General features: G+C 40.5%; 1 long non-coding RNA gene across 1 annotated transcript; it reads left to right on the top strand.

Moving 5' to 3' along the window:
- The first annotated feature begins 1,221 nt into the window (after positions 1–1,221).
- Positions 1,222–23,398, top strand: LOC121480939. Its single transcript, XR_005985151.1, has 2 exons — positions 1,222–1,522; positions 23,152–23,398. It is a non-coding gene; the product is annotated as an uncharacterized LOC121480939 (long non-coding RNA).
- The last annotated feature ends 44 nt before the right edge of the window (positions 23,399–23,442 follow it).

Genomic DNA, 23,442 nt, shown 5'->3' with positions numbered 1-23,442 from the left:
AGAACTCCTCAGTGGCTCACTCGAGCTTTCTGCCTGAAGGCCAAACCTTGCATTCTGGCTCATAGGCTCTGAGGACTCTGGGCCCCGACTCCCCTTTGGCTCCTGCCCATGCCACTCTCCAGTTCACGCTCCAAACTCCTGTTCTCTGGCATCTCTCTCTGGATTGTCAGCTCTTCTGCTTGATTCTAGAGCAGAGGACCACACACATCTTCCCTGTAAAGGGGCCAGATGGTCAATATTTTTTTTCAGGCTTTTTTAGGCCAAATGGTTTTTGTCACAACTACTCATCTCTGCCATCGAGCTGCCAAAGCAACCAGGGACACACATAGACAAACGTGTGTGGCTGTGTGCCAATAAAACTGCATATGGGAGGGTGGGAATAGTTAGTGGGGTGCAGATCCCACCCAGGAGCTGTAGGTTGCTAACCAATGCTCTACAACTTTCGTTCATGCTACTTGTTCCTTCTTCCTGGGATACCTTCAGCCAGCCCCTCATGTGAGAAACTCAATTTTCGGTAGGTTTTCATTTTTCTGGCCTAACCTCAGCTGCCACTTCCCTCAGGAATTTTCCCTTGTGCCTGACTCTGGGTCATATGCCTCCTCCCCATGAGTTTCCAAAGCCCTCTCCTCATCCTTGGGGATATTCCCTGTTCCATATTATAATTGCCTGGTTCTGTATCTGTATCCCTCCCTAGACGGTAAGTTTGCACAGGGGATAAAATAAGCAAGGCAAACTGTGCCTAGTAGGATTCGATATCTTGTTATTGTCATCACAATAGTATAAACGGACCATGGTTGTGTGAGCCTGAGAAATTAGCAACTCTAATGTCAGAAAAATCAAGCCGACAGACTTGCAAAGGCAAAATTTTCCCCAATCAGGCTTGTCTGGGGGTCTTCATGGAAGTGAGTTTAGTTGGTAAGCAGGTGTGATCACCTGAGCCAAAGTCACTGGCTGTCAGCCTTTGTGTACACTGGGATCGCCTGGGAGGACTTTAAACCTCTCTGAGGCTTACAGCCTACCTGCAAGCCTTTTGTGGTGCAGCCTGGAAGAGGAATCTTGACTCTTTGCCCAGGGATATTTGTTTCCCAGGGAGGCCACAACAAATTACCACAAATTAGGTGGCTTAGAGCAACCAAAATTTATCCTGAGTTCCGGAGACTAAAAGTCTGAAATTAAATTGCTGCCGGCTCTAGGGGACAATCCTTCCTTGCCTCTTCCAGCTTTGGGTGGCTGTCAACATTCCTTGGCACCTTGGCTGGTGGTCACGTCACTCTGATCTCTGCCTCCGTCCCCTGTCACATGCTCCTCAGTGTGTCTGTTCTCCTCTATATGAGTTGAATAATGCCACCTGTCATTGGATTTAGGACATACTTGGATAATCTGACATGATCTGACCTCAAGGCTTCAACTTCCTTATATCTGCAAAGATCCTTTTCCAAATGAGGCACGTTTATGGGGTCCAGGAATTCGGACATGGATCTATCTTTTGAGGTGGGGGCCAACATTCAACCTGAAGCACCAGGTAATTCTGATTTATAGCCACTCTGATTATACACACACCTTTGTAGGCAGGTTCACACATCTGTGCTCAGGATTGCTTGGGAACCGACCACTTCTTGTACCAGGTGAGAATTTCGGAGCATTCTCCATCCTGAGAAAAGGAGCAAAGCACTAAAGAGGGATGGTGAGGAAATGCCAGGCAGGTGGGACAGGGGGATGCAGAGCATGGCTTGGATGAGTAACTCCTCTCTGTGTTTTTCACTGCTTTCTCCATCTAAGTTCTCTTTCTACAGAGAGATCTGTAATAGCCAGACTTTTCTTCACTTCTTTTTTTTTTTTTCTTTCCCCTTTCTTGGTTGAAGCATTCTGTGTCAGATGGAATATCTACAGTCCTATCATCTCCTCTTAACCATACCCCGCCTTTGGGTCATGCTTTGAGACAAAACTACAAAAATGTTTTTGGTTCATCTCTTTGGATAATAGAGACATTTGTAATTATGAAAAAAGAAAATTTTCTCCTCTTTCAGACCAGTTAAGGATAGAAAGTCAGAGGTGTGCCTATATCTCAGTGAAGCCAGAACTGCCTCACACTGAGTCTGAATCCTTTAAAAGTTTAAAAAAAAAAGAGGGTTGGGGAGAAAGGTGTAAATATCATGAAACTAGGGCTCCTTCCTGCTTCTTTTTGTGGTTTAATTTTCAAACATCATTTTACGTTAGCTTTTATCAGAAATAAGTTAGAAATTCTAACAGTGATGATTCTCCTATGGAAGGTCGCAAGGTTGGGAGTAGAATGCTCAGTTACCTTTTGATTTTTCCACTCTCCCATCTTTGGGTAACCCGACATTATTAGAAGTTCTAATAATTGCAGTACAAAGAATACTTGCATGGCAGTCCTTTAGCAAACCTCCTTGAAGAGAAATGTCTTGTCCTTATTTATAATAACATAATGTGATTTTTGAAAGAGGCAACATGATTGTGGGTTTTGTTTGGGCTGAGAAAAAATAGACACTGCATTTTTTTTTTTAAATGGAGGAATGTAAGGCTGTTAGATGCTGTTTGGATAAGAAGTAGTAGGGAGAGTATACTCATTAATGCATTCTGCCGTCTGGCATGTGGGCTAATACTGACTGCTGGCACCAACTTGCCTCTGCTATTTTGTTAGAGAAAAAAAGAAAAAAAAAAGAAAACACCCATTCTGCCCATTTTCACTTTATTGTCTCATTCTTACTCTAATCCCCAAGTAGAAAGTGCAAAGGCTTTCTACTGATTCAAGACTTTTTGCAATTTAGAGGAAAAAAATCCCATTTTTCCCCTCCCAGTTTTGATGGGATGACAAGCAATCCCGCTAACTTTTCAGGTGTTCTTACTGAAATGAGAATTGCCAGAGAAATGTGAAAAATGCTAGCACTTACCGAGAATGCAAATGCAGCATTTGTTCAGCCTAATGTGAATAGCCTTGCCCAGGCAACAACAGAAGAGACAGTTAGAATGCAGTCGTGGTTCCAAATATTCACCCTTTCTTCCAACTAATATGACATTCTTTTCAAAAAGAAAAGAAAGAAAGAAAAGAGAAAGAAAAGGGGGGAAATATGTGGTTTTGCTTCAGTTACCAACACAAAAATGCCAATTTGGTACGGGTTTTATTTTAACTAAAATAATCTGTTATTGTGCAAGTATTGTCAGAACAAAGTAGCAATAAAGGAGTTTTATGTCTGTGCTGCCTTCATTATGGCTGGGTTTTAAGAGCAGTGGAATACAGGTCAACCCATGTTAGGAGTGACGGTGGGTGTTATTCTCCACCGAGGACTGCAGCGCAATAGCCATGTTTATTGCCCATCATTTTTCAATGATTTTATGCCATCATTTGGGAGATGAATAAAATAACTCTGTAGCAGGCATGCATGTAAATAAATTAAGCATTAAGAACCAGCCAGTTGTAATCATCTTTCTTTGAGAACGTACTAAATAGTTGCAATCAGTGAGATGGACTAGAAATTGCATTAAATTGCAGTCCCAGTTACGCAGCACACCCGCTCAAACCAGTCTCGAGGTGCAAGGGGAGGTCTAAAGGGGAGAAGAATGTGGTTGTCTTCTGAGTGTGTTTTAGGCTACAAAACCAAGCCGCCCAAATAACGCATGGGTCACTTAACCTTCCTGAGTGAAAGTATCTATTATTGATGAACAAACAACAATGAATGAACTCTTTAGCAATATATTACCATTTCTCTCACTTGAGCATTCAAGTCTCCTAGGCCTGAGAACCTTGGCAAATATAAAACCAATTGTCTCCTTGTATCATAATGCCTCTTCCCACAATGACCAATTTAATTATTCAGAGGATCCTTTTAAAAATTAAGATTGATTGGGAATAAGAGGAGAGAGTTTAATGAAGAGATGTGGATTTCCACGCCCTCCCCCTTCTTCTTTTAGGAGGAAAATGAGAACTGTGGATAGAGAAGCATTTTCTTCATTTTCACAGAATTAATGGTTGGGCCTCAGTAGTGTAGATTTTCTGGCATCTTCTCCAAAATAAGAAATTTTTAAAAAGGGCCCTCCAAACCTTTCTTGATTTTTCAATTGAATAGATTGAATAGGGATAAATTTGGCCTCCCTAGATATGTGCTATAGTCAGGAGACAGGTTCAAGTTACCAACTTGACACAAGTGAGCCAGTCTATCTGGGGAGGAATTTCAATAAATGGGGGAAAGTACAGTCTTTAATCAGTACCAGCTTTGGTTCAAATCCTGGTTCTGCCACTTGCAGGCTGTTTGACTTTAGATTACATTTCTTTACCTCTCTGAGCTTTTTGTCTCATAGGAAGAAAGGTCTACTATGATCACATGATGTTAGCCTCCTAGTATCATGTCTGGCACATATCATGTCCGGTATTTGCACAATTAATGGATGTTGAAGCTGTTAGTCTTATGATTCAGAAAACTGCCAGTCAAAATGCTGTTTTTGGTACAGGGCAACTGGCCTGCAACTAAAGTTTTTTTGAGTTCCTACTATGTGCCAGCCATGCCAATAGATGCTTTCATGTATCTTATCTCATTTGCAACACTCAAGCTATTTGGCACAATTCCTGTCTTATAGCGGGACAAAGCAAAGTTTAGAGAATGGGTCACCAGCTCAGAAACTACTTAACTACTACTACCTGCTGGGGCTGGAATTTGGATCCCAGTCTTCTAATTCCACGCTAGGACCGCTGTCTCATCAATGCTCCCTCAGCCACATATGCCAGCAAAATTCGGAGTTCTGAACTTAGGATTTGATAAATGAAGCTTTTCCTAAGGCTATGTAACTATGATTTATTTGGTAACTTATTGTATCAGTTAAAATTCTTTAGACCTAGATAAGAAAAACCCAAGGTGTACTGGATTATGCAAAAAGAACTTATTGGCTCAAATAATGGAAAAGCTCAGGAAAAACTCTCTTGACCATCGACTCCATGCTGCCAGATTGTCCTCTCTTCAATTGCTGGCAAGATGCCCGCTAATAGCTTCACAGTGGAAATAAAGATCCTCTCTTCTCAATGGAAAAAGATTCCAAAATTAAATATTTTTAGGCAGTTGGAATCACATGCCCACCCCCAAACTGATCACTCTTCCAGGACAGTGGGCCAGAACTGAGTTGTATACACAGTCCTGGATTTAGAAGTAGAATTCAACAGTGTAAACAGGTGTTTGGGGAAGGGGAGGAGCCTCACAAGGAAAGTGTCTGGAATTCATGTGAGTGAACTAAGCTATACAGTTGCTTTTCTGGAAGGAAGCTGAGAATCAAGTCTCTCATCCACAAGCCATGTGAGCTTGAACCAGTTGGGAGTCTATTAAGGATTAGGACTCTAGTACCAGACAGACTGGATGAATTCTGGCTCTAGTGTGTCTTAGGTGTGACTCTGAGCAGGATACATCATCCCTCTATAACTCAGTTCCTTCTTCTCTATGATGGCTCAATTCACAGAATTTTTGATGAAGACTAAGTAGATTAAATCATATAGATAGTAGAAAAAATATTTATATATTCTAGGAAAATCCTTGGAATATAGTAAGTGCTCATTAAGTGTTATAGGCAGGCTAACATTTCTGAATGATTAAGCCTAAATTTCCCAGAATTTAACATAGGACCTTGTCTTCCTTGAGTAACACATAGAATGAAAGTGAGAACACATACACGATGACACACACAAAGAATACAAGGTGTCCTACAGCCATTTTCTGGTGATAGCATTGTGATCACACTTGCAGGAGTCACATGCCCTTCCTTCACGTCACCTCCTTCAAGTAAAATTTGTGCAACTGTACCTTTGTAATGATTTTGCAGCATCATACCATACTGGCCATTCCCTAGTGCACAACTTCACTCATGAGTGATAAAGGGGGAGTGGGGCATGGCAAGCGTTGGGTAGATCCAACCTCTCCTCTGCTTCAGCTTTCCTGTCTTATTCAGAAGAAAATGCAAAATCCTCACCATGGGCTTAAGATCCTATATAATCTGCTCTTCTAACCTCTTTCTCTCCTCTCACTTTGCCTCACATCCCCCTTTTCTCTCATTGGCTTCATCCACCCTGGCCCCCTTGCTCTTTTGGAAATATGAACATGCTAGGTCTATTACAGCCTCAGGGCCTCTGCATAGAATTTCAACTGTTTCTGACCCACTTTCTCTTCAGTCAAGGATCTGAGCAAATGTCATCTTACACGTGAAACCTTTTCCAATCCACTTGACATAAAATACATCCTTCCTGACACTCTAATTCACCTTATCCTGCCATAGCTTTGTTAGAAATGCTCATCTTCACTTGCCATTTTATGTATTCAGTCATTCATTCATTTATAATGTTTCCCCTAACTCGAAAAAAAGTTCCTCAAGGAACTTGGCTCCCTCCACAACACCTCGAAGAGTCTGGCTATGATACTAGAGATTCAATAAATATTTTTAGAATGAATGAATAATTAAAAAAGGGATGTAAAAGTCCTTGCTACAAAGCTTGGAACATAATCAGTATTCAATAAATATTGGTTTAAAAATATATTTTTGGTTAACCACTCAATGAGATTTAGTTGGTAGTTATTAAAAGTTACTAGATACCTTATCCAGAAATTGCACTCCTAGGTAATTACCCGATGGATTTGAAAATTCTACCCATACAAAAACCTGCAAGTGAATATTTATAGCAACTTTATTCATAATCATCAAAAACTGGAAGCAACCGGTATGGGTTTCAATAAATAGATGGTGGCACATCCATATGATGGAATATTATCCAGCAATAAAAAAAAATGAGCTATCCATCTGCAAAGAGACATGGATGAGTCTTAAATGCATATTGCAATGTGAAAGAAGGTGGTTTAAGAAGGCTACACTGGATGATTCTGATTATATGGCACTCTGGAAAAGGCAAAAATCTAGTAATAGAAAAAAAAAAATCAGTGGCTTCCAGAGATTCAAAGGAAAGGGAAGGAAGGGTTGAATAGGCAAAGCCCAGGTGATTTTTTTTTTTTTTTTTAGTGTGGTGAAACAATTCTGTATGATACTGTCATTATGGATACATGATATGCATTTATCAAAAACCATTGAATTTTACAGCACCAAGAGTGAATTTTCATTTTTGCCAGTTACTTAAAAACCATTTTAGAAGGTCTGGTAATCACAGGATGGAAAGCAGAATGTCACAGAACATTCCAACTGTAATACAAATGCTTGAAAATGACCTTAACTAGAGGAGGTAGGGTAGGGGGGGAAAGGCAGACTGAAATAACACTAGAATGAGTGTAGGGAAGCACTATATTCTAGTTGACAAAGCCCTAGGTTGACACATAAAGGTATGCGTCAACAATTCTGATATTGCTGTATGTGTAGCCTGGAATCGAACAACTGAGTAAAGGGATGGTGGGTGATGGAAGCCAAGTTTATTACCACTGGAGTGGAAGTCTACAGACACACACAGCCAGGAGGCCAGGCTGGTCCATGTAGCAGTGACTTAGAATTGGAGATATCGCCATGAACCCATGGTTAGCTTAACATAGATACAGATGGTTACATATAAGAATATGTATAGATATGTCTGTATCTGTGGATTTATACACACATACATGTCCTTGCTATTTCAGCTAAGGGGGTCTAGAGGCAATAATACTCCAGTAACAGTGAGTACATTTAACAGCCCTCTCTTGGTTTCAAATAATGTTCTCCAGTAAAAGGAAGAAATGCTCCTTGAAGAAATGGCTGAAATGCTGACCCTAGGGATAGGACAAGGTGAGCCTGGAGCATCTTATACTGCCAGAAAATAAGTGCTTCCAAAACCAAAACCTCACAAGGACGAGGTTATGTCAAGGGATACAGGAACCAACTGAAAAAACTCTCGGTGGCCAAAGCTAGAATAATTTAAGCAACAAAATAAATAGTGTAGTGTTGGATTATAGCCTTAAGTACAAGATAAATATTCCTTGTCTCTATGGATATAAATAAAGAATTGAATAAGCAAATAAATGAGGGAGAATAGGCAAATTTCCCATGCAGAAAAATCCCAAAAAAATTTAGACATATTCCTCTCAAGAGTGTGGAACAGAACTCCCAGATCTGTAAGTGTAACTCACCCCGTAGAGAAACCTGGCGAATACAACCTCAGCCAGGGGATCAGCCTTCAGCCACCTCAGCGATAAGTCCTGTGTCTAGTCTGTGCCGTTGGCTCCATGCGATGAAAATGGCGCTTCTCCTCTGTGGTCTTCCTCACTCCAGTCCGTAACCCCAGGCTCATCATGAGACAAATTCAACTCCGATCCCAGTTAGAGGGCTAGTCTACAACATACCTGGCCAGTGCCCTGCCAACTGTCAAGGTCATCAAAAGCACACACAACTGGTACAAGCCAAGAAGAGCCTGAGGAGATTTGATGAGCAACTGCGATGTGGCACCCTGGATGGGATCCTAGAACAGAAGGAGTCCTCAGGTAAAAACTATGAAAATCTGAATCAAGTATAGGCTCCAATTAATAATGAGATTGTTAATAAGAATAGCATCAATATTGGTTCATGAACTGTTAACAAATATGAATATAAGGTGTTCGCAATAGGGAAAATGGGTTCCGAGCATATGAGACCTCTGTTGACATATGTAAGAAAGTTACTGAAGACAGTCCCTTAAGGAGCACACAGATTAAGGATGTAGTGACCAGAAAAAAATTGCTGAGGAGGTGCAGGTAGTCAGGGTGTCAATCTTTTATTTTTTGCAAAAAGATTTTATTTATTTATGTGAGCGTGAGAGAGCATGACCAGGGGGAGAGGTAGAGAAAGGAGGAGGCAGGTTCTCTGCTGAACAAGAAGCCCACTGTGGGGTCTGATCTTGGGACTCCAGGATCATGACCTGAGCTAAAGGCAGATGCTCCACTGACTGAGCCCCCCCAGTGCCCCGGGGTGCCAGTCTTTGACTTGGACTAGGTAATGGTTTTATCTCCCTCCATGGCCACCTCACATGTCTGCATTGACCAGGGCCACGCTAGGAGGTGGGAACACAGTGGTGAACCAGGAAGAGGCACATCCACCATCCCTGGGAAGCCAAGCCAGTGGGTGACACAACCATGACTAAAATAATGGCACAAGTCAACATCAGATTCCCGTGGTAGTTACTGTGCCAGGGGAGAGGCCCACGGGCCACTAGAACACAAAAGGGAGCCCGTGAGAGGAGCTAAGAAATGGGATCCTGACCGGGTGTTCAAAGGGCAGTGGCACTTCGAGAGGGCGGGCAACTCCTGGAGCCACCACTCACCTCACCAAGCAGAACTACCTGAGATGCCTCTGCTTTATTTTATCTGCTGCCCTGGGTGTGAAGGCACCGCCTGCAGGGCCAACAGCTGCCACTTGGTTTCCCCTTGGCTACCTGTCATCGTGGGGTAGACCACTCCTTGTCTGAGGGGAGAAGTTGGTGAGGAAGAACTAAGCCGACTTTAAGACTACCTGACAGGATGGCTTCATGACAACAGACAGGGCCCTCCAAGATGTTTCAGGGGTGAGACTGTTACTTCCCTGGGCGGGGGGTGGGGGGGGGTTCTGTTTTGTTGTCTGGTCTCTGTTTTTCTCTGGGCACCCCCTTCCTCATAAGCCCTCCATACATAAGCTGCACTTGCTTGTTTTGGGGCCCTAAGGAGAAGGAATATCCCAAGTCTGCTTTCCTCGAATTTGGTCTGAATGTGACTAATGTCTATTCTAATCCTTGAGGCGTTCTTAAAAAGAGCCAGCATATGAATTTAAAAAAAAAAAATAATAATGTCTTTAACCTTATCCCTTTGCTCATTATGTAAATTCTATTGTTCTGCTTCCTTTTTCCCCCTTCCGGTCTCAGTGCCTTCTCTCCTCCCCTTTCTTTTTTTTTTTTTAAGATTTTATTTATTTATTCATGAGACACACACACAGGGAGAGAGGCGCAGACACAGGCAGAGGGAGAAGCCGGCCCCACGCAGAGAGCCCAACGTGGAACTTGATCCCAGGTCCCCAGGATCAGGCCCTAGGCTAAAGGCGGCGCTAAACCGCTGGGCTACCCGGGCTGCCCGCCCCCCTGCCCCACCTTTATTTTTCTGAGTGAGCCTTCCTCTTTTTGGTCTCTTTCCCGGGGTAGGTGTTACTGGGCACGTCCTTTGGGGGAAGATATTTCAAGATGATTAATACGTTTACCTTTCTACCTACTGAGACGATGGTGAAAGACAAGGCCAATAAAAGAGGAAGGGCTGCGCCCCCAGCCCCGCAGCTCGCAGGAAGGGCGGGGCGGGCTCGTCCTGGGGGTGAGTTGAGCACCCAGCATTCTCCTCCTTTCCGGGTAAACACAGCCCAAGTTAATTAATTTATAACCCGAGAAATCTACGTGAGCCTGTAACACTCCTCCACGCAGGATGAAGCCGCGTTAGCATAGAAATAGAATCATCCTCAGACTCACTGCTAACCTTTGGCCTCATTTTCATTCCTGGTTTTATGCGGGAGTAACTAAGCCGGTTAATGCCACGGAACTGGCTGTGATTATTTTCAGTTTAAACAACAGTGTCTGCCCAAGATAAATACCCGTGCGAGCTAGATTTCACCCCTGAGAGCAGTTCATCTCCTCCTTTTGCCGGGTTTTCCCTTTACTGCCTCTCCGATGGCTTCTGAACGTGTAGATTACATTATCACACTAGATGGGGATGAGGAAGCTTCAAAGGGTTCCGATTGCGATGGACCTGGACTTTGAGATTCCGACTTGAAAGCCAGCTCTCTCTAACTGATGTAGAAGCTCTGGTGGAGACACCTAAGGTGGTTGTCACAGTCCCCTTGAGTAGTTGTAAAATGAGACAAACCAAACACAGCACTTCGGGGCGTTTGAGTTAACCTCTAAACTAATGCTGGAAAGGGAAAAGAATGCTTTAAAATCTTTCTGAAATCGTGCATTTCTATCAATGTATCCGTAAGCCAACCTTCTGTCTTGTTGAGTCTGGTTCATCATTAAATAAGAAAAAGAGGTGTAAACCACTGTTTGGGGCACATGGAAACAACACTATATATATATATATATATATATATATATATATATATATATAGTTGTTTATTGGTTTATTCCTTCATTTATTCATTCAACAAATGAATCTTGAGCATCCACTCTATCCAGACACTGTGCAATCAGGTGAGATCCTGAGACTCACTTTAGCGACCAGGCTTTGGGCTGAAGTAAACCCGTGTCACTTCTGAGCCAACGGTTGTGACGGCTGGTGCAAGACTCTCCAGAGCAACCCTCCTGGGCTGGGGTGACTGAGATGGCCTCCTGTCTCATGTGACTGGTTACAACATCGAGGAGACTGTCAGCCTGGCCACCTACATATGGCCCTCACCAACCCAGAGTGGACATGTAGTACGAGTGGAAAGATTTCGTTGTGTTGATCATGGGATTTTGAGATTGAGATTGATTTATTACCGTGGCATAACGTAGTTCATCTTGACTAAGTGTTAACTGCTAGACTAGTACTCGTGATCGCGAAATAGTGATATGAAGTCCACAGCAAAAATCCTGTGAGGCAGCTATCATCATTTGCACTTTACAGGTGAGGAAACAGAAGCTCAGGAGGTCCAATAACTTAGGTTCACACAGTTTATAGGAAGCAGAGAAGGGCTTTGAACCCAAGCCCCAGGTCCATGAGTTCACTCCAAGTACCCTAATTAGGGGCTACACATAAGAATGAAGCTCTTTCACAATATTAGAGCAATGTTTCCTGATGAGCCCATGTCATTCAAGCTTTGTTCAGTGCTCATGAAACAGATACACACTTATACCGGTGCAACCCTACCGGTGTTCTACACAATTCTGGAGCCTCCACATGTCAATAAGTCTTGTTCTGTGGTCAAATAATGCTGTGAAACACTCTATACAATTTAACTGTACTCATCTCCCACCTGCCACTACCGTCTTTACAGTGACAGCTGCCACCAGCCTCCCAGCATTACCAGCTCTTCTGCCAAGGACTGGGCTCCAGCACGCCTCTATCGCTCCTGCTGTCATGGAGCTAAGACATAGTTGATAGATGTGTCAGCGGGACACATAGATGCCTGCTGGAATGAATTGCTGCTGTGTGATAACCTCACCACGGGTGGGCCTGAAGCCCTTCCAGCGTGCACAGTGGCAGGTCGTAAGCTACTATTGGCCATACACTGGCATGGAGGAGAGATGCCTGGGGTATGGGTGCATAGTGACTTCTGGGCAGTACAAATGGGCTTCCTGGTTGGCTCGTGAACTGGAAGAAACAAGACTGAAGGATTAGTGCCAAGAAGGCCTGAGATGGAGTTACACAAAAACTCCTATGGAAATGGGCACAAATGAGCCAGCTTCGGTAGCTTTAGGGATAAAGGGAGAACATCTCTTCATAAGATCAGAGTAGAGGGAACTATAGTAGGACTTCCTTTGATACCGATTGCCCTCTAGTTACTCATCACTATAGCTCTTACCATAGTTCCCTGTGCCTTTCCAACCTTAAACAGGACTAATCTATACGAATTGGAAAAGCCAGTTTACGATGTTTAATGAAGTTAATGTGTCACCCTGCCCAATGACATTGCTATTTGACTTCATAAGTCTAATGTTAAGAAATGGGTAGTGGAATGATTTCCACTCTAGCAGCGAAATAGTCAAGAAAAAAAATCCCAAGCAAGAGAGGCTTTTGGTGCTTCTTGTATTATATTCATCAACTTTGCCTAAGGAAGACCAGTTCTTCAGTGGCATCAGTATCTCCCACGAATATACTCATTATCCTCAATATACCGGGCCCAATGTAGGGATTTACTGAGGAGCTTTAAGGTAGCACAGGTCCGTGTAAGAGTAGAGGAGGACTATAACCTTTGGTGGAAGAAGGAAGAGCGAGGGTAGAGGTGCCACTATTAGCATCTCCTGAATCATTACCCCACCGTTTTTCTGGGAAGTAAGAATTACCAAAAATAGGACAGTAATTCTTTTTTATTGTTTTTTTGTTTTTTTTGTTTGTTTGTTTGTTTTTTTAGGATAGTAATTCTGTAGATAAAGTAGTGAAGTCCCCTCAGATGACCTGGACTTGAATCTTGGCTATGCTACTTAGATTTAACTCTTTCCCAGAGTTAATATATTAAGTCTCTGTTCTCTAATCTGCAGAGTGGACATAATAAATATCATCCACTCTGCACATATCAAATTATCATGAATTTTAATAAGATTGTGGTACTTCCATTGTTTGTATAATCTTGGGAATGTAACTTAAATTATCTAGGTCCCGTTTTCCTCTGTGTCAATTCTACATCAGAGGCTTAGGTTAGATAATCACCAAGAACCTTCTAGCTTTGGTGAAAGCATCTGTGCATGTGAAAGCATTAACTAGGAAGTGTTGGAGAAATGTAAATTTGATTGCCCTTATGATTTATATTCACATCAGTATTACTATTTTGAATGCAGTAGTCCTTGGGAACCAGCTATCTCTAAGAAGGGAGAAAGCCTGGTTCCTGATACCCTCCACGTGGGACTATTGCCAGTGGCAAAGATTTGTCTTTGTAAAGGCCATTGGTAAGAAACATAGAGCCCTTTGCTCCTCCTGCTCCAAACTGATGCCCTCCTGTTCTAACCACCAGAAGGGAGACATCATCTGTTTCATGCTCTGATTTACACACAGGAGCTTCTAGCGGCAGTTTTGAAATTAATGAAGCCACAGCCTCCAAAAGTCAGAAGCAGCAGAATCATCAATTTCTCATCGATTTCAAGAAGGAGGAAGGAAGGCTCCGCCCTCTTAACTCCTCTCCTCTACTGTCCTTGGGGGGTGGATGCAGTCCGGCAAAGGAAACCTGGTTTCCAAAGGGTCATAAAAATGCTCTTGGAAGTCACTGCACATTATCACTCCTTTACAATGATGATAAACCACTTATTAAGGCTTGACTGTGTGCTCAGCACTGAGCTCCATTCTTCATCCATATTTTCGTATTGCATCCTCACAACAGCTCCGTGAAGTAAACGTCATTCTTATGCCAGGATCCCTAAGACTTAGAAAAGGGTAAAATCAGTGAAATGGGAATTCTAACCTACGTCTGTTTGAGCCAATGTCTGAACTCAACGTAATTCTCAAATTTTTTGGTCTCAGCATGGCTTTACATTTTTGAAATTTATTAAGGACCCCAAGAGGCTTTTGTTTGTGTGTGTCATATCTATCGATATTTGTTGCATTAGAAATTCAAGCTGTGAAAAATTCCACCCACAAGGATACACAAGCAAACACTTCCCTAGCCATTAAGGCAATGATATCCTCACATTATTTAGCCTGTGGAAGACTCCACTGTACACTCAAAAGAGAATGAGACTAAAAGAGACAAATAACATCTTAGTATCCTGTGAAAATAATTTTGACCTTGTGGATCCCCTGAATGAATTTTAAGGACCGGTAGAGGTCCCAGAACTGTACTTGGAGAACTGTGCTTGTCAATGTTCACCTCCTCCCCTCTGTGATAACATGCCTTGTATGTCTGATGTAATGCTCAAACTGACAAATAATTTCTGCAAATCAGACAGAGATCTACAATTCTCAAACATTTTTATCTCCACAGTGAGTTCAACCCCTCTGTCCCTTTTGAAGATGCGACTTACTGTTTGAAGAAAAAACATAAAAGACTAATTATGAAAATTCTGTACAAAGGAAAGGTGGTTATTGTTATTCCCAATTTCTGTGTAACTCTTCCTTGCTCCCTCTTAGAGTCCCAAAATCCTAAGTATTATCTGATGACTTTTACCATCACATCTCATTCAAAGAGATGCTGTTAGAAGTAGTTCCTTTTTACTTGCAAGATATGTTTATCCAGTGTCTAACTATGTGCCAGGCACTGAACCAGGCCTGAAGTTGACAGCAAGGAGTATAACCCAGTTTTCGTGCTCAAGAAACACAGAGTCTGATGAGGAAGGATAGACAAATCTAAAGGTTATTTTATAAAAACAATGTGATGTGCTAAGGATATGGGAGCACGTAACAGCAACACCTAATTCGTCTTTCAGAGATCACAGATTAAGAAATATAGTAGTAATTTTACTGCTCTATTTCAAAAGGCCCATTTGTAAATTTAATTTCATTATCCCAACTTGATGTCACTTTCAACATTGACTTCTGGTTTTCTCTCCTCTATTTAAATGTTGGAGATTTTCTTTTTTTATATTCAGACATACCGCTTTGCATTTTCAAAGTCAAGTCTCATTGTTATTCCTTCTCTGGGTCCTTTTGTATCATTTTTTCTGATATCCTGGTATTCATAATATCTCCCAAATGAGTACCATCTGTGAATTTCATCAGTCTGCTGTCTGTTCCCTATTCTGGCTTGTGAATGAAGATATTAAATAAGAACAGACATTGTAGGGCAGCTGCTTCCTGCAGCACCCTACCAGGAGTCCTCTCAACATTTATGACACCTTCTCACTGGCATTCATTACATTTTGTTTATAGCCCTTCAGGTAGCTACGAATCCCAAGTGGAAAGGATACTATTCAAGTGAATGTAGAGTTTTCTGATTAAAATTTGAGGTAAGATGTGGTATACTTTCTGCTAAATTCTGAATTCTGGAAGGCTGCTAACTAACTTCCTCCCCTTTCTACCTCTGGCCCCAAATGACTCCAGTATTTTCTGATGAAATAGTCTCCACATGCAGATTTTTCAGTTTATGTCAATGAACAGAATGATAAAATGAAAATAGGTGTCACATTTTAATGTGAGGTGAGAAGCCACAATGTGGAATTTGCAAAAGAATGATCCAAATCAGTTAAAAGATTCTTAACCCAGTACACCAAGTTGGGTATCAAGGATTGGGTTACAGGAGATGATAGAGGGATTTTTAGAGGCAGGTGGTATATGGTAAATCCCATCCATTCACTCAAGGGCAAGAGGGGTATTCCCCATTCACCTCAAGCCAACAGAGAGGAAGCTTAAAGTGATTCCAAATGTTTGATAACTAGGCTCTGAAGATTGAGGGATATTACACATTGAGATCTCTTACCCACAGCAACATCTAAAAGCAAGAAGGAATGACTGTGGTAAGCAACCTACTGTCCTACAATCAATCTGTGCAAAAAATATGGAACCATGTGTGGGATATGCACAAGAGAAGTCCACTTAGGCTCATTGCCTTCTTATCTAAAACTGGGAAGTTTGCAGAAAGACGTTAAAGGGACCACTCAGTTCCTACTGATGATAAATGGAGATATAAGCATTCAGCCAGAACGGCAATGAATTCATTTAAGTCAGTGGAGCTACTGAGTGGGAATGGTGTAACTTGAAAGAACTCTTATGTATCAGTTAGCTTTTGCCACATAAGGAAAGACCCCAGAATTTAGTGGCTTCAAACAACCATTTACTTAGCTCATGACTCTTCTGGTTACTGCTTTAGGTGGAGGTTCAGCTGGGCAGTCTTCATAATCTAGGCTAACACACACAAGTGTCTGTGGCTAGATGTGGGTCAGTTGGGGGCTTACTGATCTAATGTAGCCTCCACTGAGACAGCTAATCTCTGATACACATGGTCTTTTTTTCCCTCTAGATGGTTGTTTTAGTCATATCAAAGCAGGTTTCCAAGAGAGAGTGATAGAGTGCAGGACTTCTTAGCCCAGGCTTGTAAATGGAATATCTTTAATTCTTTCATCTTCTTTTGGTCATGACAAGTTACAAGGCCAACCTTGATTCAATGGTAGAGAAATAGCTTCTGGCTCTTGCCAGAGGAGTGAAGTCCTTTCCTTCATCTTCCTGTGTGTAATATGAGCATGAGCCTAGAAGTGCAATGGTCATCTAGTGACCAGGAGATTATAAGTGTGCTGAGAGAGGCCTCATCCTGTGGGTAGCAGAGAGGGAAGATGAAGGAAAAGAAAGGATCCTTAATGACATCACTGAGCTACCAGCCTGCCCTTTATTGCCTACTCCTGTGCTTTTATTGCATTTTAAGACAAATAAACCCCTTTCCTGCTTAAGATACTGTTTGTTGATGTTTCTGTTACTTTCAGGCAAACACATTCCTGACTGATACAATAACAAATTTTTATATAAGATGAGCTAAACTGAGCTGCACAACTAAAGAGGGATCAAATTAGGAGAAGAGTCATAAAAAATGGATTAAGAGTTATGTGAGAAAATATCAAAGCAACTAGAATTTTCCTGGTTAGAAACAAAAGAACAGAACTTGGGGAGAGTTTAGCAAAATTGCATGAATGGTTGAAACATAAAAGATTATGCATAAGCTAGTCTTTTTTTAGCAGGAACAAAACAGAAACTGAGATCACTCTGTAAGATAGTTAGATCCATGAATTCATCTTTGAGAGCAATGTAAACACTAGCGTTCCATTTAAGGATAGCTCTGGATGTCTTTTTCTAGAAATCTTTGAGAATGGAAAAATGTTTTCTATCTAGGATTGGATATGTTTTTATCCCAAAGAAAAATAGGTAACCCCATTTTGACATTATTCAGGCCTAAATTTCTTCAACAAATTCTTTGTTATATGTATGAGAAATAGATAAATGTATAAAGCAAATCTGATTCTTCCCAATAACTTGAAGTAGGCTTTTGAGAAGCAAAAAAATATGTCCAAGAATCTTTATCTTGGTAACTTATGCTTCTATTTTTCTATATTCTGAGTTGGAACCTTGACTTCCTGATTCTTCATGTCTCACATATAGTCTTGTTCAATAAAAGAATTTATTTTTCTCACAAAGATTCATGGTGTTTTGATAACCCTCCTTCATAATAGAAAAGTGGTTTATTTTACAACAAGGAGTCATGGAGCTTATAATTGTCATTTTAAATCTCACTTAAACTTTGTCATGCTGCACATCCATCAGTTGCTTGAATCTATTGTCTTCATTTTATTCATCTACTTGGTGTTAAAGGTAAAAGAAATTATTCTAAACTATTGATAATAAAAATATCAACAATTCTAAATGACTAATTGTTTTATTTTTTTCTAAGAAAAATTACATTTCAAAATTATTGTCATATGAAGAAACCATCAGAGAATATGCAGCCAAAAGTAACATACAGATATGTCAGGCAGCTAATTAATAAAAATCATCATTAGTTTTGAAATTTTTGTGGTATTTGGCAGCTGTCAAAAACTTATAATTTGTTGCAATTTCTATTCTTGTTCTAAATAAGCATTTATTCTGATAACCACATTTCATTTATATTTTTGTGTTCTTTTTTTTAAAGTGGGCTCCCTACATTATAAAAGTTTCAGGTTTCACACAATTTAAATTCACAACTGATAGAAGTGTCTCTCTCTCTTTGTGTGCATATCTCTCTTTCACACACACACACACACACAGAGTTTAGTGAACTTAAATTGTGTTTATGTTCTTGATGATACTTCTTTTTTGTTTATTAAATCAGACTTCTTGATGTTGTGGTGCAGAGAGATATTTTAAAGTTCTTTCTTGGGGAATATCCATCCACTCATTGGGATGAAGAAAGGTCTGAGCTGGTAAAAGGCTTTCCCACTGGGTGACTCCATGAGTTTTCTTTTCATCAAGTGGTCAGGATGTTTAACCACATCACATGTGTGATCATGTTAGTAACCTTCACATCAGTCCTTTCCTGCAGGTTGAACAGCTTCATCTTCTCCTTCTCCTTCTCCTTCTCTCTTCCTCCTCCGATAAGTCCTATGCATTTAGGTTTCATTTTGCCCAAGAGAAAGAGATAAAGGTAACAAATGCACCAAGAAGAGTACTTTCAGCTAATAAAAGGTCAACCTGCACCCCAGGTAGGGCTGCTCTTTTGTGGTACCAGAGGATGGCACAGGCTATGAAGTCCCTGCCTGATTTAGACTGCGAGAATGTTGAGGCCAAACTGCAGATAGTTGGTTAAGGTTTCAGCCAGTGCCCCAACTGCTCCAAACCCAGTGCTCCCCACTTTGAAGGATTGGATCTGGCTATTGCTGGGCTATAACAGAGATAAGAGACTTCATCTTCTGAGCAGCAGCATGGACTCCAAGAGACAGATTAGAAGTGGAGTTTCTGAAATCTTCATTGAGCAGTGATTACAATTTCAAATAGGCTTAAGCATGAGTCTGGTGACATATTTGGGAGGAGATGAAAGACTTGAGGGTTCAAGTTGCAGTCCCCCCATGACAAAGTCCTTCAACTCAATGATTCTCTCCATTAAACCAATGGCAACATCTCTTTACATTGAAAGTTGTTAAAATCATTCATTGATGTTAGTGAGGGGAATTTTTACAAAATAATTTATTGTATTAATAGTGTTAGCCTGCTTTAGAGGTTTTTACATTCTCTTTTTTTTTCATTAAAGGAATGTAGCATATGCCTTAGATGTTACAGTTGCTATTATTAGGAAGAATAGCAGCATCATTTAATTTTACTTACACATTTTATTATGTTTGTCCAACTGAGTGCTATTATGTCCCAGAATAATGGAGGATATTCATAACTTTCTCCAATCTTAAAATAAACCAAAGACTTAAAGTTTTCCCCAGGTACCTCTAGCCTTGAATTCAAATAGTATTCCTCCTTGTGCATTCCTCCATTTTATTCTATCAGACCTTCCAACTTTAAATATTGCTTTCAAAACCCTGAGGGTTTTATAAGCTCAACCACAGGCTGCATTTAAGCAGACTTCACTCACAATTAATTAGTTGAAAGTGTTAACTATTACTCATTGTCCAAATAAATGACAAATAAGGCACCTCTACTTAAGTGTACAAAATAGCCATCTACAAAATCATAAGCAATAAAGTCATATAGTTGGGTTTGTTCCACTTCTTTGGCTAAGATAAAAATAGAATGTTAGCTTCTAAGTAATATTTTCTTATACTAAAGGAAGATATAGCACTTTTGATTGCCTATCAACTTTAATATTTGCTGATACAGGAAAGCACTAGTCTCTGCTAAATATGGAGAAGGCTTGACCTACTTTATTTGATTTTAACATCTTGCATTTTAAAATGCAGGATCAAGGACTGTAGATTTTTATCATCTTTCCTCACCTTCTCTACAATAAAGGAAACACAGGGATTCTCTGGAAGGAGAAAAGATGCAGGACTCTTGAGGCCAATTTGTTAGAAAGGATTACTTTAAATAAATTCTAAAGTGCAACACATGGAGACTTGTGCAAGGATAGACATGGAATTCCCCATGCCTCTTATTGCTTGTCTGTCAGATCCTGAGGGGCATGATGGGATCAATGGGAGAGAAGGCTGTGTTTGTCTTGGGGCAAAACTTACTTCTGTGTGTCACACTTGGTGACTGTTGATAGAGTACTCAACAGACATGGGTACCTGAGCAGATTGACCAAATATAGACCAGAGAAGAGAAAGACAATAATATAACTTTCAACAGACACAGTTGGGTGACGAGACAGGACAGGAAATGGTTTTGCAACTATCAGTAACCTGAACAAGAGATTGCATAAGAAAACTCAACAGCAGATAATGATAAGAGGGAGAGATCTATGGAAGGAAGGAGATGACTGGGGTAAGTATTGAGCATACATGATCCTCAGGATGCTTACATAGATATCTGAGAGTGGGAGTTGATTAAGAAAGGAGTTGGTGCTCCTGCAATGATGTATGGCTGAAGAGCCAGAGAAATGTGGTTTAATAACACTACTACTCATCATAGCATGAACTGAGAGAATATGGTCCCAGAATTTTGGAAGAAATAATGGAGTTCCAAACACTGCTTCCATATAACTTGCAGAATCTGAAATACTGAGCACTAATCTGTTACTCAACTAATTAAAGAGTCTTTAAATTTCTTCTGGTGTGTGTCTGAATGGCAATGGCATTCAAATAAAAATGTTATGGCCACTTTTCCTGGTTTGAGTTTCCCCAAAAACAGATCATGAGATGAGGACTTCTGAGCATGTAACTCTTCAGCCTCCTTAAATCAGATTAAATATTGCAAGTGGATTGATGGAGAAGTATATAGTAATAGTTACAGGCAAAAGCTCTGAAGCCAAACTACTAGTTTTGCAGTCTGAAGACATTTACTAATTATGTGGCCTTTGAGTAGTTACTTTTCTATGCCCTGATTCTCTTATTAAAAAAAAAAAAAAAAAAAAAAAAGTTGAATCTACTAGGACCCAACTCCTAGAGTTTTGCAAGTATAAAGTCAATTAATACAAATACTGTGCTTAACATAGGGCCAGAGGCATGACAAGTGCCCAATAAGCATTAGCTCTCTTTATCACGGATTTATTTTCACACAGCTTCAAAAATCCTTCTCAAAACCATGTTTAAGGCAGCCCCTGTCAATCAGGGTTAACACAGAGACAAAACCAATTTATCTAGTCTTCATTTTCCATAAAGTGAGAAGATGGTTTTGTGTCCATATGGCTTTAAAGATTTATGAAATCATAGGATCTCAGAGGAGAAAGGGACCATAAATATCAGCCACTCCAACATCTAAACCACTCTGGAAATGCCTTCTATCATGCACTCTAGCACACATGTGTCTGGGCCTCTGCTTGCTACTCAATGCTCATTAAATCATTCAATTTCAATTTTTAAACATTGTCTTAGTTTTGGCTGCCATAACAAAAAACCATGATGCTTCACTTAAACAACAACAGAAATTTATTTTCTCAGAGTTCTGGAAGCTGGGGAGTCCAAGATCAAGATTCTGGCCCATTGAGTTCCTGGTGAGCAGACAGCCACTTTCTCACTGTCTTCACATGAATTTTCCCTAGTATATGCACCAGAAGAGAAAGTATTTATCTCTCTTTTTATTTAAAATGCCACCAATTCTATAGGATTACCGTTATAATCTCATTTAGCCTTAACTACCTCCTAAGAGCCCTATCTCCAAATATAGTCACATTGAGGAGTCAGGTTTTCAACATATGAACTGGGGGTAGGAGGACACAATTTGGTCCATAGCAAAAAAAATTATTTTTATTGAAGTAAATTTGGCCTCACTATAAGTCACAATTTTGTTACCAAGAGCAACAGAGATGAGACCTCTTTCCATATGATAGATTTCTAAGAATTTAAAACATTTGAAGTGTCCTTCCTGGTTCTCATCTTTAGGCTTAATGTTTCTATTTATTTCAATGATTGCTCATCTAGACTTCTCACCATCTCATGAGCTATATCCTTTGTTAATTTCTATATTTGGAAAGGGTGTCTACAATTGCAATATAAAACACACAGGAATTAGTATCTTTTCTGTTCTTGTAACTATTCTTGCTTCCCTACAAACTGAGATTGTGTTCGTTATATTAGTCATTGGATTTCAGTTTATGGGCAAATAGCTTACTGCCTGGTATTTTACGTACTCAATAAGCATCGGTTGAATTGAGCTGGAGTTCACTCTGATGGAGTTCTTTGTTACACTGAGTCTTAGATATTTTCTGAATCATCTTCAGTCTAAAGAGTTCATAGGACACTGGAAACTGGACCATTCTGGAGTTTTGATATTTTTGCATTTACAATGGAGGATAGTAGTAAAGATCTGGGCCAGCATGGACAAAAATTGCAATGGGCAAATAAAGAAAATGCCTGCACTGAAGAAAAAACTGAGAATTTTTCCCATCTCTTTCCAGAATAGCATGGACATGGAGATAGAGTGAACAGCGGCCATGCTTCTGTTATGTGTCTTTAGTAATTGCTTTAACATGTGACTTGCCATTTAAGCAATAAATGACATTTACTAAGGGTTTAATATATGTCAGCTACTGTGCCAGACACTTTCACATTATCTCATTAATCCCCTCAGCAGCCCTGTGGGGTAGGTCTTATTAGTCTCACTTTACAGAAAGTTATGGAGCTGGCCTAATTTTACATGCTCAAGATCATTCTTGCTTTGGCTGCCAAATCCCAAGTGTTTTCCACCACACCTGAGCTAGTGAAACTGGGATGTGCCAGGGGACACTGGAAACCACGGTATTATATGACACATCACCCTGGGACATTAATATTCCTGATGACAGGTATATTAATTTACAAGGGCTGTCATAACAAATAGCACAGACTGTGTGTGAAGCAGTGCCTGGAATGTAGTAAGCCCTGTGTATGTATTAACTGTTGTTACATAATGGTATGGATGAAGTAAAAATGCAGAATTCTTTTAATTTGAACATTAAAGCATATCATAGAATTTTTTCGCTAATGGAGGGCTGCTTTAATAACAAATATCCATTGATATTTCTTTTGGTCAACAGCCTTCAAGGAACTGACACCCCTCAGGTCAAATTCCTGCAAGGAAATGAATCTCCTCACAACTACGTAACTGAATTAAGTGGATCCCTCACCAAGAGAATTCTTATTTTCCAAGCCTTGGAATGACTGAAGCCCTAGTTGGCATCCTGCCTGAAGCTTGTGAGGTGCTTTGCAGCAGAAGATCCAGCTGAGCTGTGGCCACACTCCTGACCTACAGAAGCTATGAGAAAATAAATACTGTTGATTCAAGCCGCTAAATGTTGGGGTCATTTTTTAATGCAGCAATAAATAAC

This window comes from Vulpes lagopus, chromosome 23 (genome assembly GCF_018345385.1).
Source record: "Vulpes lagopus strain Blue_001 chromosome 23, ASM1834538v1, whole genome shotgun sequence".
In the NCBI taxonomy this organism is placed as follows: domain Eukaryota; kingdom Metazoa; phylum Chordata; class Mammalia; order Carnivora; family Canidae; genus Vulpes; species Vulpes lagopus.
This window is presented reverse-complemented; position numbering and strand designations above follow the sequence as displayed.